Consider the following 14569-nt stretch of genomic DNA (forward strand, 5'->3'; position numbering starts at 1 on the left):
CGTGAAGCCACATCTCCTTTCCAACAGGCCACACCCCTTTTCAGACTGTATGACTTGGCCACGCGTAAGGGGCCCGACTAGTAGTTAAAAAAATGTTGGGAGGTATGCAACCCCAGGTTACTTACCATCCTGGGACTCAGCAACAAGTAGCAGCAGTAACCAGGAAATGGATGCAGGAACCTCCAGATAGTCCCGCAGTACTCAGAGTGGAGGCATCAGGCACACGTGTGGCCACTTACCGGCGGGGGGAGAAGGTAAATCAGTCTGGCAGTAAGAGGTGAGACTCTGTGTCGGGTGAGCAGTGCGGTGACTGGGAGGTGGAGGGGTCGGTGCTGGGGCTGCAGAAGATGCGGGTGAGGAGGAGGCAGATAACCGGCTCATTTATATTTCTTCTGTGCACCAATGGAAGAGTGGGGTCCTGTGTTCACCCCTCCCACACCGCACAGGCCATACCCAACCCCACCGGCCAGTTCCTGGTGGCTACTGGTGTCCTCTGTCTACCCCCCATACTGGCCAGGAGCTGTGCAGGGACTGGTGAGCTTACACGTGCTAGTACTGGTGTATATAGTGCAGCATCATTATAGCCTGCCCATTACAGATACATACCTCCCAACTTTGTTGATAAGCAATCCAGAACAACCTTGCGGTGAAGCGTGGCATCAGTGAAGGTGCGTGGCCTCATGGAATTTCCCCCTGAATATCGTGACTAGATGCTGTGCGCATGTGTGCAGCGTTATTCACTGCTGCTCTACAGCTGTGCAGCGTGTGATAGATAGCATCCCAACTGCCCCCCTTCCCCCCACCGTAGGAAACTGCGGCCTCTGGGTGGGACAGCGGGACAGTCACGAAAAATTAGACTGCCCCGTGAAAACTGGGACAGTTGGGAGATATGCAGATATTTATAAAAGGTTAATGCTACACCATTTACCTCACTGCACAGCCCTAACACACTCAGCATTACAGGGCCCCGGCTCCCAACAGTAGGACTTCCAGAAACCCGGCAGCTCCTGTGTGATTAGCGACTGCCCTTACTAATGTAATCCGGCCCTGGTGTCTGTCATTTTGACAGGCTTAAGTAGTGCTGGAATAAAATATATATAAACACATTTTGCAATAGCACCCTCTAGTGAGTGAATGCTGCAAAGTATGAGTGCTTTCAAAAATAGAAGTGTTAATAGTTTAATATTATCAAGTAACAAAATGCAAAGTGAATAAAAAGAAGAGAAAAAAAAAATCAAAACAATATATGGTGTGACTACTCTTTGTCTTTAAAACAGCATCAATTCTTCTAGGTACACTTGCACAAAGGGGGTCATTCCGAGTTGATCGCTCGCTAGCAACCTTTTGCAGCGCTGCGATCAGATAGTCACCGCCTATGGGGGAGTGTATTTTCGCTTTGCAAGTGTGCAAACGCTTTTGCAGCCGACGGCACAAAAAAGTTTTTTGCAGTTTCTGAGTAGCTCTGGACTTTCTGAGCCGCTGCAATCACTTCAGTCTTTTTGGTCCCGGAATTGACGTCAGACACCCGCCCTGCAAACGCTTGGACATGCCTGCGTTTTTCCAAACACTCTCAGAAAACGGTCAGTTGACACCCACAAATGCCCTCTTTCTGTCAATCACCTTGCTATCGGCTGTGCGAATGGTTTCTTCGTTAAATCCATCGCCCAGAACAGATCCTCTTTGTACCCGTACGACGTGCCTGCGCATTGCGGTGCATACGCATGCGCAGTTTTGCCAAGATTTAACCTGATCGCAGCGCTGCAAAAAGTTGCTAGCGAGCGATCAACTCCGAATGACCCCCAAAATCAGGGATTTTATAGGATTATATTAGGTCAGGCTTTTCTCAACCAGTGTGCCATGGCACACTAGTGTGCCGCGACCAGTTGCAAGGTGTGCAGCGGAGCCAGAGCAGCTTCCTGCACCTTCAGAGTGAACTGTTGGCCTGGGCTCTTCTTAGAGGATCAGTCAGGCTCCGACCATAACCTATGCCTTGAAGACGCGGCGGTGTGATATTATAGGTTACGGCCGCCGCGTCTCACCACCCAGCCAGCCCACCCGCCTGTATACACATCTTCCAGTTCCTGCCTGCATCCACTGCTTTCCTTGCCCACCCACATCCACACCTGCCTGACCGCCCACTGCTTAGTATTCACAGCACTCCACTATTTACAACCCCCGCCACTAAGACACAGGGAGGAGGACAGCTGACCGGTAGGGGCTAATATTTGTTATGTTATTTCTCATGTGTGGAGCAATAGGATTTATGGATTTATGGGGGGAACAATGTGAGTTCATGTGGGGAGCAACATGATTCATGTGGGGAGCAATGTGATTGGCCTACACAAAAAAAAAAAAAAACAATGTATGTGTGATTATTTAATTTTTTTCTGTGAGGGCCAATGTTTGTCTTTTGTTTTTGTTTTTCTGTGGGGAACAGATGGTGTGCCTTGGCAATTTTAAAATAGTGTTCGGTGCGCCACGAGTAATAAAAGGTTGAAAATCACTGTATTAGGTCTGAATTAGGCCCTTTGACAGGAAGAGGACGTTTAAGGGTGGTAACTGGCCGTTTTCAGGGAGTGTCAGGAAAAACGCAGGCGAGCCCAAGCGTTTTCAAGGAGGGCGTGTGACGTCAGCTCCGGCCTCGATCAGCCTGTTTGTATCGCACTGTAGGAGTAAGTCTTGGCTACGCACAGACAGTCCGCTGTCTGGCGGAATTTTCGCACAGCGTACACATGCATTTGCACATTTGCACAACCCTTCTTGAGTATACTTATCTTGATCTGGTAAGCTGGTCCCTCCTCCGCAGCAGCAGCGCCATCTTCCTATTGACAACTTCTGCAAAGTCTTTGCTCTCTAGTACATACAGCATACTTGCCTACCTGACCCTCTCCACTTGCCTACCTGACCCTCTCCATGAGGGAGAAAATGCTCTGTTCCTGGACTTTCCTGGTAATGTATGATTGCCATCACCTGTGGTGAGCTAGTTAATTCATAAGAAAGGTGTTTCACCACAGGTGATGGCAATCATACATTACCAGGAAAGTCCAGGAACAGAGCATTTTCTCCCTCATGGAGAGGGTCAGGTAGGCAAGTATGATATACAGTATGTGCCATATTCCCGAATATCAGTGGGAAGATGGCGCCGGCCCAGAAGGAGGAACCCACTTCCCGGATCAAGCAAGGTAAGATGCTTCCGCCCCCCTCCCCCCAATTGATTTGAGCTGGGACCCCGGTGGAGCACGCTGGGCCGCGCAATATTTTTTTAATGTATTTTTTTCTAGGGGGCATGGACACGCCTCCCCCAAATCAGTACTGAGCCCCAGTGATGCTCTCTACGGCCCTGCAGACATGCCAAACACAAAATACCCATCTTTGTTCAACACATTATAACCAGCCATACAAAACACATTATCATACCTCCCAACATGACCCTCTCCAGGAGGGACACAATGCTCTGCTCCTGGACTTTTCTCTTAATTTATGATTGCCATCACCTGTGCTGAAACACCTTTCTTATCCATTAACTAGTTCAACACAGGTGACGGCAATCTTAAATTAAGAGAAAAGTCCAGAAGCAGAGCATTGTGTCCCTCCTGGAGAGGGTTATGTTGGGAGGTATGCATTATATACAGCAGCCTCCAGCATATTATACCTAGATATGCCAAACACATTATACCTATTACTGTGCAACACATTATATCCAGTCATGCTCAACACATCACATAAAGCAGTGCCCAGAATATTATACCCGTCTCTGTTCTACTCATCGTACCCATTCATGCTCAACACATTATATATTGTAGCACCCAGCATATTATACCCTTCCCTGTTCTGCTCATCATACCCATTCATGCCCAACACATTATATACAGCAGCACCCAGCATATTTTCTCTTACGTCCTAGAGGATACTAGGGTCCATAATTAGTACCATGGGGTATAGACGGGTCATATCGCACTTTAAGAGTTTAACAGTGTGGGCTGGCTCCTCCCTCTATTCCCCTCCTACCAGACTCAGTTTAGAAAATGTGCCCGGAGGAGCCAGTCACAGCTAGGAGAGCTCTACAGAGCTTTCTTAGAAAAAGTTTATTTTAGAATTTTTATTTTACAGGGAGGCTGCTGGCACTGAGGGGGGGAGCAGTATCCGGCCTGCGGGGTCTGAGCCACTGTCTCCGCTGACTGGACACTGAGCTCCAGAGGGGATAGATCGCTCCCTGCCGCAGCGGAACGCTCACCCCAGCAGCATGCCACCACCCCCTTGCAGAGCTGAAGTGTGGCGAGTGAGTCATCATCCCCCCTAACAAGCGGGGGGTCGGTGTGAAGATGGCGGCATTAGGGTAGGAGCGCAGTATTAACTGCGCTCCCAGACGGCTCAGCGGTACCTGGGTGCGGCGCTGTGAGGGGCGCCCTGAGCCAGCGCCTGAACCCTACACTGACCAAAAAAGCCTGTTGGGGTCTGCGGATCTCAGCCAGCACAAAAACCTCAGGCCAGTATAATCTAAGAAGAGTGGGAAGACAGCGCCATTAAGGGGGTGGAGCTTCTCCTCAGAGCGGACCCAGCAGCGTTCCAGCGACATTTTCCTGCCTGCAGTCGGATGCAAGTGGAAGAACAGTCCTCCAGTGCAACGCCAGCTATCTGTACGGTACCAGGGGGTCATAGAAGGCAGGGGAGGCTGTGTAAGACTGTGTCACCTATTAAGGGACACTGTCAGCGCTGGTTTAGGGTCTCCCTATACCTGTAATAGCGCTGTGTGTGGGTTGGCTCCAATCTCTGTGTCTCTCTGCCATTCTTGGGGGGGAAACTCTGTCTGCCCTGTACCCAGGAGCGGTTCTTGGTGCGGGCAAGCAGTGCCTGCGCCCGGGGTGCTGCGGCCTGGGTGCACGGCCACAGTCACCCCGTAGGCACCGACGCCTACCTGCACCCCGCTTCCTGGCTGCAGCAGATGTCGTGGGCTGTGTGGGCGTGCGCTGCAGCCGGCTCCAGTGACAGACACTAGAGGTCATTATTGACCTCTAGTGTCTGTGCGGCGCTGCTATGGGAGAGACGTCATGACGTCTCTCCCATAGAGAGGAGCCGCGGTGGCCAGACGGAGCAGCAGCAGCAGCAGTCGGGAAGCAGGAGCGGGGCAGTGGTAAGTATTTTTTTTATTTTTGTGTGTGTTTGACAGCGACAGGGGGCACAACTACTGGGGGCACAGCAACAGGGGGCACAGCAGCAGAGGGCACAACTACTGGGGGCACAGCGACAGGGAGCACAACTACTGGGGGCACAGCAACTGGGGGCACAGCGACAGGGAGCACAACTACTGGGGCAAATCTACTGGGGGCCAAAGCAACAGGGGGCACAGCAACAGGGGGCACAACTACTGGGGGCAAAGCAACAGGGGGCACAACTACTGGGGCAAATCTACTGGGGGCAAAGCAACAGGGGGCACAGCAACAGAAGGCACAACTACTGGGGGCAGAGCAACAGGGGGCACAACTACTGGGGCAAATCTAGTGGGGGCAAAGCAACAGGGGGCACAGCGACGGGGCACAACTCCTGGGGGCATAGCTACAGGGGGCATAGCTACAGGGGGCACAGCTACAGGGGCAAATCAACTGGGAGGCACAACTACTTGGGCAAATCTGGGGACATAACTGTGGCCACGCCCTTTCCCTATGAAGCCACGCCCCTATTTTTTGCAGCACACCGTAGGCGCACACTAACTGTCTTGCCGCGGGGGGCACCAGTGGAAACTTTTGCACTGGGCGCCACAAGGTGTAGAACTGGCCCTGCCTGTACCCTGTGTATATGTGGGGTGTATTAGCCAACATGTCTAGAGACATGCTGCAGAGGATTTATCTTCTCAGGAAGATCCCATCCCATGTAATCAGGATTGCACTGTTGTAGCTAAAGATCCCAGCTAGAGAACCGGAGTGGTTAGCTTCTCTTAGGGGAACTATTTCTCAGATTTCTGAAAGGGTTACAAAGACTGAGCATGCAATTCAGGTATTGCAATCCTCTATGGCAGTATGGTCCGATACTGCTCCCTCGGGGACCCCTGCGGTGCATCCTCACAAACGTGCTCTTGCCCAAATTATGCAGGATAACACGGATACCGACTCTGACACAGCAGACAGTGATGGGGATGTGTCAAGGGGGGCGGCATCACTTGCTAAGGGGGTGCAGTTGATGATTGAGGCCATGCGGGATGTGTTGCATATTTCTGACACACCTCCTGAGCAGCTTGAGGAGGCCTTTTTCACGGACAGTAAGAAGGCCCCACTCACCTTCCCAGCATCTAAGGAATGAAATGCTATATTTGAAAAAGCCTGGGAAAACCCGGAGAAAAAAATCCAGATCCCTGAAAAGGTTCTGGTTGCTTTTCCCTTCCCAGAAGATGATAGAAAAAAATGGGAGTATCCGTCTGTAGTTGACGCCTCTGTATCCAGGCTGTCAAAACAGGTAGTTTTACCAGTCCCAGGATCTACCGCGTTGAAGGACCCGGCAGATCGCAAGGTGAATGCTAGATTTCTAAAGCTATTGCCAAGTGGTCAATCACTCTGCAGAAGGACTTGACTACAATGGAAAGAGGTGACGTTGATTTGTTTTTACGTAGCGGGGTTCCTGGTAAAATCCATGATGGATCTGGGTTCCATGGTTGCGGGGATCTCCTCCATGTGCGTCTCGTCTCGCAGGGGTCTCTGGCTATGCCAATGGTCTACGGACGCGGAATCCAGGAAGAGTGTGGAGGGCCTACTCTATATAGGTCAGGCTCTGTTTGGGGAGGCACTGGATGAGTGGATTGCCACGGCTACGGCGGATAAGTCTCCTTTTCTCCCCTCGGCTACACCGGCTACGAAGAAGCCTTTTACGCCCGCCACGTCACAGCCCTTTCGGCCCGTGAGGCCTGGAAAGAACAAGCCTTCTCACACCTTCTTCAGAGGTGGTCGTGCTAAAGCCAAAAAGCCTCCCGCAGGTTCCATAGACCAGAAGCCTGCTCTTGGTGCCCCAAAGTCCTCCGCATGATGGTCGACCGCACAGCCTGGAGGAAGGTCAGGTGGGAGCAAGACTCCGGCATTTCAGCCACGTCTGGGTGTCGTCTGGCCTGGCCCTTGGATACAAGATATAGTGTCCAGGGGGTACAGGCTGGAGTTTCAAACTCTTCCGCCTCACCGTTTCTTCAAATCAGGCTTGCCTGCTTTGTCGGCAGACAGCAATTCTTCTGGAAGCTATCCGAAAATTGGTAGTGTCCGAGGTCATTGTTCCTGTTCCGCCTCATCAGTGGAACAAAGGTTACTATTCGAACCTTTTTGTGGTACCGAAGCCGGATGGTTCGGTACGGCCAATTCTGAACTTAAAATCTAGAACCCTTTTCTCAGGGAGTTCAAATTCAAGATGGAGTCTCTGAGAGCTGTCATCTCAGGACTGAAGGAGGGGGAGTTCCTGGTGTCCCTGAACCTCAAGGATGCGTACCTCCACATTCCCATTTGGTCGCCGCATCAGGCATATCTCAGGTTTGCACTGTTAGACGATCACTATCAGTTTCAGGCACTGCCATTTGGTCTCTCCACAGCACCGAGGGTCTTCACCAAGGTGATGGCAGAGATGATGGTTCTCCTCCCCAAGCAAGGGCTGAACATAATTCCGTATCTGGACGATCTTCTTATCGAGGCGTTGTCCAGGGAGAAGTTGCTAAGATCCATTGCTCTCACGACACATCTGCTCAAGGAGCACGGTTGGATCCTGAACCTTCCAAAGTCTCATCTGGAGCCGACAAGGAGGCTGTCTTACCTGGGGATGATCCTCGACACGGAGGTGCAGAGGGTGTTTCTACCGGTGGAGAAAGCATTGGTGATTCAAACAATGGTCCAGGATGTCTTGAAGTCTACCCGGGTATCAGTTCATCAGTGCATCCGCCTTCTGGGGAAGATGGTTGCCTCCTACGAGGCTCTGCAGTATGGAAGGTTTCATGCTCGATCCTTTCAGCTGGATCTCTTGGACCTGTGGTCGGGATCTCACCTTCATATGCACCAGAGGATACGTCTGTCACTGAAAGCCAGGATTTCGCTCCTCTGGTGGCTACAACTACCACACCTTCTGGAGGGCCGAAGGTTCGGAGTTCAGGACTGGATCCTTCTAACCACGGATGCAAGTCTAAGAGGTTGGGGAGCAGTCGCTCAGGGGGAAACCATCCAAGGAAGGTGGTCGAATCAAGAATCCCTTCTCCCAATAAACATCCTAGAGCTAAGGGCTGTGTACAACGGCCTTCTTCAAGCAGCACACCTTCTACAGGATCGGGCTGTTCAGGTGCAGTCGGACAACGTGACCACAGTGGCCTACATAAACCGAAAAGGCGGAACGAAGAGCAGGGCTGCAATGTCAGAGGTGTCAAAAATCCTCCTCTGGGCAGAAAGACACGCAGTTGCGATGTCAGCAATCTTCTTCCGGGAGTAGACAACTGGGAAGCAGACTTCCTCAGCAGGCACGATCTCCATCCGGGAGAGTGGGGCCTCCATCCGGAGGTGTTCGAGGAGGTAACCGGTTAGTGGAGGGTTCCTCACATAGACATGATGGCCTCCCGCCTCAACAAGAAGCTGCGGAGGTACTGTTCCAGGTCGAGAGACCCGCAGGCAGTGACTGTGGATGCACTGGTAACACCGTGGGTGTTCACGTCAGTGTATGTGTTCCCTCCACTACCTCTGATTCCAAAAGTTCTTCGACTTGTAAAAAGAACAAAGGTTCTGGCAATCTTCACTGCTCCGGACTGGCCAAGGAGGGCTTGATACGCGGATCTGCTGGATCTTCTGCTGGAAGATCCAAGGCCCTTACCTCTTCGGGAGGATCTGCTGCTGCAGGGGTCGTTCGCTTAACACGGCTACGTTTGACGGCATGGCAGTTGAGTGCCAGATCTTAGCTCGAAAGGGTATTCCGAGCGAGGTTATTCCTACCCTGATACAGACTAGGAAGGGGGTAACGTCTAAACATTACCATCGAATTTGGAAGAAATATGTGTCTTGGTGTGAATCCAAGAAATTTCCTGCAGTGGAGCTTCTCCTTTTCCTGCAAGCAGGTGTGGCTATGGGCCTGAGATTAGGCTCCATCAAGGTCCAGATCTCAGTGTTATGAGCCACGGCTGTGGCTCATTCCTGTTTTGCATTTTGGTTTATGTATTTTATGTTATACTTCTGTTTATGTTCCCCTTGGGTGTCATGGGGTGCTCAGAGCTCACCCTTAAGGAGAGGATACTGTTATGAACCACAGGTAGTGGTTCATTCCTATTTTATGTTTTTAGTTCTCTTGCAGGCCAGGATTTCCCTTTGCTCTGGTTTAGAAGATTATTGTTTTTCTGTCAGTGGTGAGTCTGTGTAATTGCAGCCTGTTTCCATGTGGTTGGCCTCACCTGTCTGCTAATTGCATCTTGTCAGTTTGGAGTCATGCAACAGGGCAGCTGCACGACATAATTAATTAGGCCTCTCTGTTATGTGCTGGCTCAGTGCAATTCACAGATGCTGGTGATATTTCCTGGGTTCCAGAGTTCTTGAGTTCTGAGCTAGTCCCTGCCAATGCCTGAGCTCCTGTCTAGCAGTGTCTGTCTAGCTGCTTCCAGTGTCGGTTCCTGTGTCGATTCCTGTGTCAGTTTCTGTGTCTGATTCCGTGTCCTGCCGTGAAGCATTCCTGTCCAGAAGTCCTGTGGCTTTGCCTGTGCCCGGTCGAGTTTCTGGCTTCTTGGTGTCCTTCGGTCTGTCGTTTGGGATTCTGCCTGTCCTCCAGTTCTGAGAGTCTGTGTCGGCAGCATTGGGGGTTCCTGACCGTTTGCCAGTATTTGTACCGGTTCTGTGAGTAGCGGCTTTGCCGCGTCCGTCGGCCTAGGCCGCTGTATTCCTTTGTTATATTTAGTTACTGGTGTTTTGCAGAGGGTTCTGCTTATGCTGTCACCGCCGGTACACAAAAGTATTGTGTCGGCGTGTGGACAGCATTTCCTTTGGTTGTTCTTTTCCTTTGGCGGCAAGCCGCACATACATTTAGTTTTAGGCTAGTCAGTAGCCCCTGGCTTTGGTTGTGTCAGTTAGAGGTCCCCTTGTTATTACCCTGTCTCAGTTCACGCTTTGTCTCCCTTTAAGACCTGCGGGGGCATCGGAGTTGGGCAGACCTAATCCGCCCTTCAAACGCGGCTGCCATGGGCCCAAGAAACCATAGTCATGCAGGCGTGAACTGACCACATGGGTAAAACAACGGAGGTAGGGTGCTAGGGGCTATTTCCACACCACACCTTGTTTCAGCGTCACGTTCTGGTGCTCAGGACTCACTACGCAACATCTCCCTTGTTCTGACTTGTTCTGAGCACCAGGAACCTAACATTATCACCAGCCATACAACAAAAAAAGAAACAAAGCTAAATAGTAGTTTTTTCTTTTTTGGTCCAGTGTCTAGTCCAGAATCCAGTCCGGTGTTTAGAATCCAGTCCTGTCTAGAATTCAGTGTTTAGAATCCAGTCCGGTGTTTAGAATCCAGTCCGGTGTTTAGAATCCAGTCCGGTGTTTAAAATCGTGTCTAGTCTTGTCTTGTCTAGTTTAAAAATCGTGTCTAGTCTTGTCTTGTCTAGTTTTGAAATCCTCCTATGCCTACTATGCAAGCCCTGCAAGCATCTCTCTCAGCCCTGAACTCTGCTTTCAGTGCTTTGAGACCTGAGCGACTGGAAGTCTTGCAGCAATCCTTAAAGCAACTGCAAAACCTTCTGACTAAAATTTTGCGTATCTTGCCAGAAGTTATTGAGAGTTCATCTACCTCTAAAGAGACTCTTGCTCACAATATGGTGACAAGAGAATCCTCAGGTTTAATTAGAGAGAAAAAGTTTGAAAGTTTCCTGCGGCCCAGGCTCTCAGAAGAGGAGCGTCTGCGTCGCAGAAACTTAGATTTATGCCTATATTGTGAGGGTTTAGGCCACTATTTGCAGACCTGTGAGTTGCGCAAGCCAAAGTGTGGCGACAAGTCCTGCCCTCTGGCTAAGTTTAGTCAGGACACAAGACCTACTACTGTCTCTACTGTGGCAGAGGTACTTGTCACACAACCCACACTTAAAAGCACTCTGTCCTATAATTGGGGTCCTTGGGCTAGGGAGCCCCATTATAGATTCAGGAACCAAAGGAGAATGTTTCTTTCCTCTCTTGAGGTTCCTGTTGAAGCAGAGTTGCAAGCCCCTGGAGTGGTGCCCGATGCCCAGGTTCCTGGAGTGGTGCCCGATGCCCAGGTTCCTGGAGTGGTGCCCGATGCCCAGGTTCCTGGAGCGGTGCCCGATGCCCAGGTTCCTGGAGCGGTGCCCATTGCCCAGGTTCCTGGAGCGGTGCCCGGTGCCCAGGGTCCTGGAGCGGTGCCCGGTGCCCAGAGTCCTGGAGCGGTACCCGATGCCCAGAGTCCTTGAGCGGTACCCGATGCTCTAGGTTATAGAGGGACATCGAATATTATAGCTCAGGTGTCAATACCAGAAGGGGTCTCAGAAGCTGTTACCCCAGGTAGAGACTTGAAAAGCGTAACTCCAGAGAAGGTGTCTAAAACCATAGTTCTAGAAGGGAACTCGAGAAGCAAAACCCCAGAAGGGATCTTTGAAGTAATATCCCCAAGTGGGGTCTCGAGAGACAAAGCCCCAAAGAAGGGTCTAGAAGTCGCTTCCCCAGGAAAGGACTCGAGAGGCATAGCGTTAGTGGAGGTTCTGAAGGTTATAGCTTCAGCAAAAGTCCCGGAAGTCTTAGTCCCGGGAGAAGTTTCGATAATTATCGACCCAGTGAGGGAGGCCGACGGCTCGGTCCCAGTGAGGGAGGCCAACGGCCCAGTCCCAGTAAAAGAATCCGAGGTGCTGACCCCAGCGGGGTTCCCGAAGGCCACTGCCCCGGGTGGGGTTCAGAAAGTCACTGCCCCGGGTGGGGTTCAGAAAGTCACTGCCCCGGGTGGGGTTCAGAAAGTCACTGCCCCGGGTGGGGTTCAGAAAGTCACTGCCCCGGGTGGGGTTCAGAAAGTCACTGCCCCAGGTGGGGTTCAGAAAGTCTCAGCCTCGAGTAAGGTCAATAGTGACCAGGTCCTAGCTAAGCACTCTAGTCAGTCAGATGGGAAGGAAGCAGATCCTGACTCTGTTGATATCTCAACATCTATAATCTTTGATGGGGACTTAGTCCAATTTCTGGCGCTTTACAAACACTATTACACCCTTTTGTTGTCTAGACCATTTCTGGGCATCACTTCAGCGAACATTGTACTCTATCTGATATATTCCTTTGGAGGAGAGCCTTTTGAGTGGGCGACCAGCCTAATGAAAGCTGAAGATCCCATTCTTCAGGATCCCCCAGCATTCAGTGATGCAGTTATTAAAAGATATGGTTCCAAAGAAATTAGTTCAGGTTCCTCTAAGTCACCCGTCTTGTCTGCTGAGAGTCCACCAAATACTGTAAACTCGGCACAAGAGTCTCAGCCCGTTGTTTTGACTGCAGGATGTGCTTTTCTGTCTTCTTATAGTAGTACTTTGCCTGAAAGTTTAGCTCCCAAGGTTAAGAAACCAATCTCTGATTTGAACCCAGCCTTGCTGGGAGGTACCATCAGTTCAGACAATGTTTGGGGAATTACCTTGGTCAGACCTCAAGAGCTTTGTAAAAAGAAGAAGAAGAAAAATAAATAATTTTTGATTCTTGCCTTGATATTTAAAAAAAAGAAGAAAAAAAAAAGATTTTTTTTTCCTTGTCTTGTGTCCAGTGGCCACCGTCAAGGAGGGGGGGGGGGGGGGGGTCACCGTTACAAGCTGTTGCCACAGCTTGTTTCTGTTAGACCAGTGTGTCAGGTTTTTTTTTGTATCCTTTGTTTTGGAAAGCCTGCATTTTGGGGTCCTTTGACCCCTCCTCAAGGGGGGGTAATGTTATGGTTCACTCCTATTTTATGTTTTTAGTTCTCTTGCAGGCCAGGATTTCCCTTTGCTCTGGTTTAGAAGATTATTGTTTTTCTGTCAGTGGTGAGTCTGTGTAATTGCAGCCTGTTTCCATGTGGTTGGCCTCACCTGTCTGCTAATTGCATCTTGTCAGTTTGGAGTCATGCAACAGGGCAGCTGCACGACATAATTAATTAGGCCTCTCTGCTATATGCTGGCTCAGTGCAATTCACAGACGCTGGTGATATTTCCTGGGTTCCAGAGTTCTTGAGTTCTGAGCTAGCCCCTGCCAGTGCCTGAGCTCCTGTCTAGCAGTGTCTGTCTAGCTGCTTCCGGTGTCGGTTCCTGTGTCGATTCCTGTGTCAGTTCCTGTGTCTGATTCCGTGTCCTGCCGTGAAGCATTCCTGTCCAGAAGTCCTGTGGCTTTGCCTGTGCCTGGGCGAGTTTCTGGCTTCTTGGTGTCCACCGGTCTGTCGTTTGGGATTCTGCCTGTCCTCCAGTTCTGAGAGTCTGTGTCGGCAGCATTGGGGGTTCCTGTCCGTTTGCCAGTATTTGTACCGGTTCTGTGAGTAGCGGCTTTGCCGCGTCCGTCGGCCTAGGCCGCTGTATTCCTTTGTTATATTTAGTTACTGGTGTTTTGCAGAGGGTTCTGCTTATGCTGTCACCGCCGATACACAAAAGTATTGTGTCGGCGTGTGGACAGCATTTCCTTTGGTTGTTCTTTTCCTTTGGCGGCAAGCCGCACATACATTTAGTTTTAGGCTAGTCAGTAGCCCCTGGCTTTGGTTGTTTCAGTTAGAGGTCCCCTTGTTATTACCCTGTCTCAGTTCACGCTTTGTCTCCCTTTAAGACATGCGGGGGCATCGGAGTTGGGCAGACCTAATCCGCCCTTCAAACACGGCTGCCATGGGCCCAAGAAACCATAGTCATGCAGGCGTGAACTGACGACACGGGTAAAACAACGGAGGTAGGGTGCTAGGGGCTATTTCCACACCACACCTTGTTTCAGCGTCACGTTCTGGTGCTCAGGACTCACTACGCAACATCTCCCTTGTTCTGAGCACCAGGAACCTAACACTCAGCTTTGTCCATTTTCTTCCAGAAACAATTGGCTGTCCTCCCTGAGGTTTAGACCTTTTTGAAAGGGGTTCTGCACATCCAGCCTCCCTTTGTGGCGGCAACGGCACCCTGGAATCTTGATGTGGTATTACAGTTCCTGCAATCGGATTGGTTTGAGCCTCTACAGGAGGCTGAAATCAAGTTTCTCACGTGGAAGGTGGTCACTTTGTTGGCCTTAGCTTCTGCTCGACGCGTGTCGGAATTGGGGGCTTTGTCCTGTAAAAGTCCCTATCTCTTCTTCCATGAAGACAGGGCGGACCTCAGGACTCTTCCGCAGTTTCTGCCTAAGGTTGTGTCAGCTTTTCATATCAACCAACCTATTGTGGTGCCAGTGGCTACTGACTCCTCAATCGCTTCAAAGGCCTTGGATGTTGTGAGGGCTTTGAAGATTTATGTGAAGAGGACGGCTCGTCATAGAAAATCTGACTCTCTATTTGTCCTCTATGATCCCAAGAAAATTGGGTGTCCTGCTTCTAAGTAGTCGATTTCACGCTGGATCAGGTTCACCATCCAGCATGCCTATTCTACAGCAGGATTGCCGTGTCCAAAATCTATAAA

This window comes from Pseudophryne corroboree, chromosome 5 (genome assembly GCF_028390025.1).
Source record: "Pseudophryne corroboree isolate aPseCor3 chromosome 5, aPseCor3.hap2, whole genome shotgun sequence".
Classification (NCBI taxonomy): Eukaryota; Metazoa; Chordata; class Amphibia; order Anura; family Myobatrachidae; genus Pseudophryne; species Pseudophryne corroboree.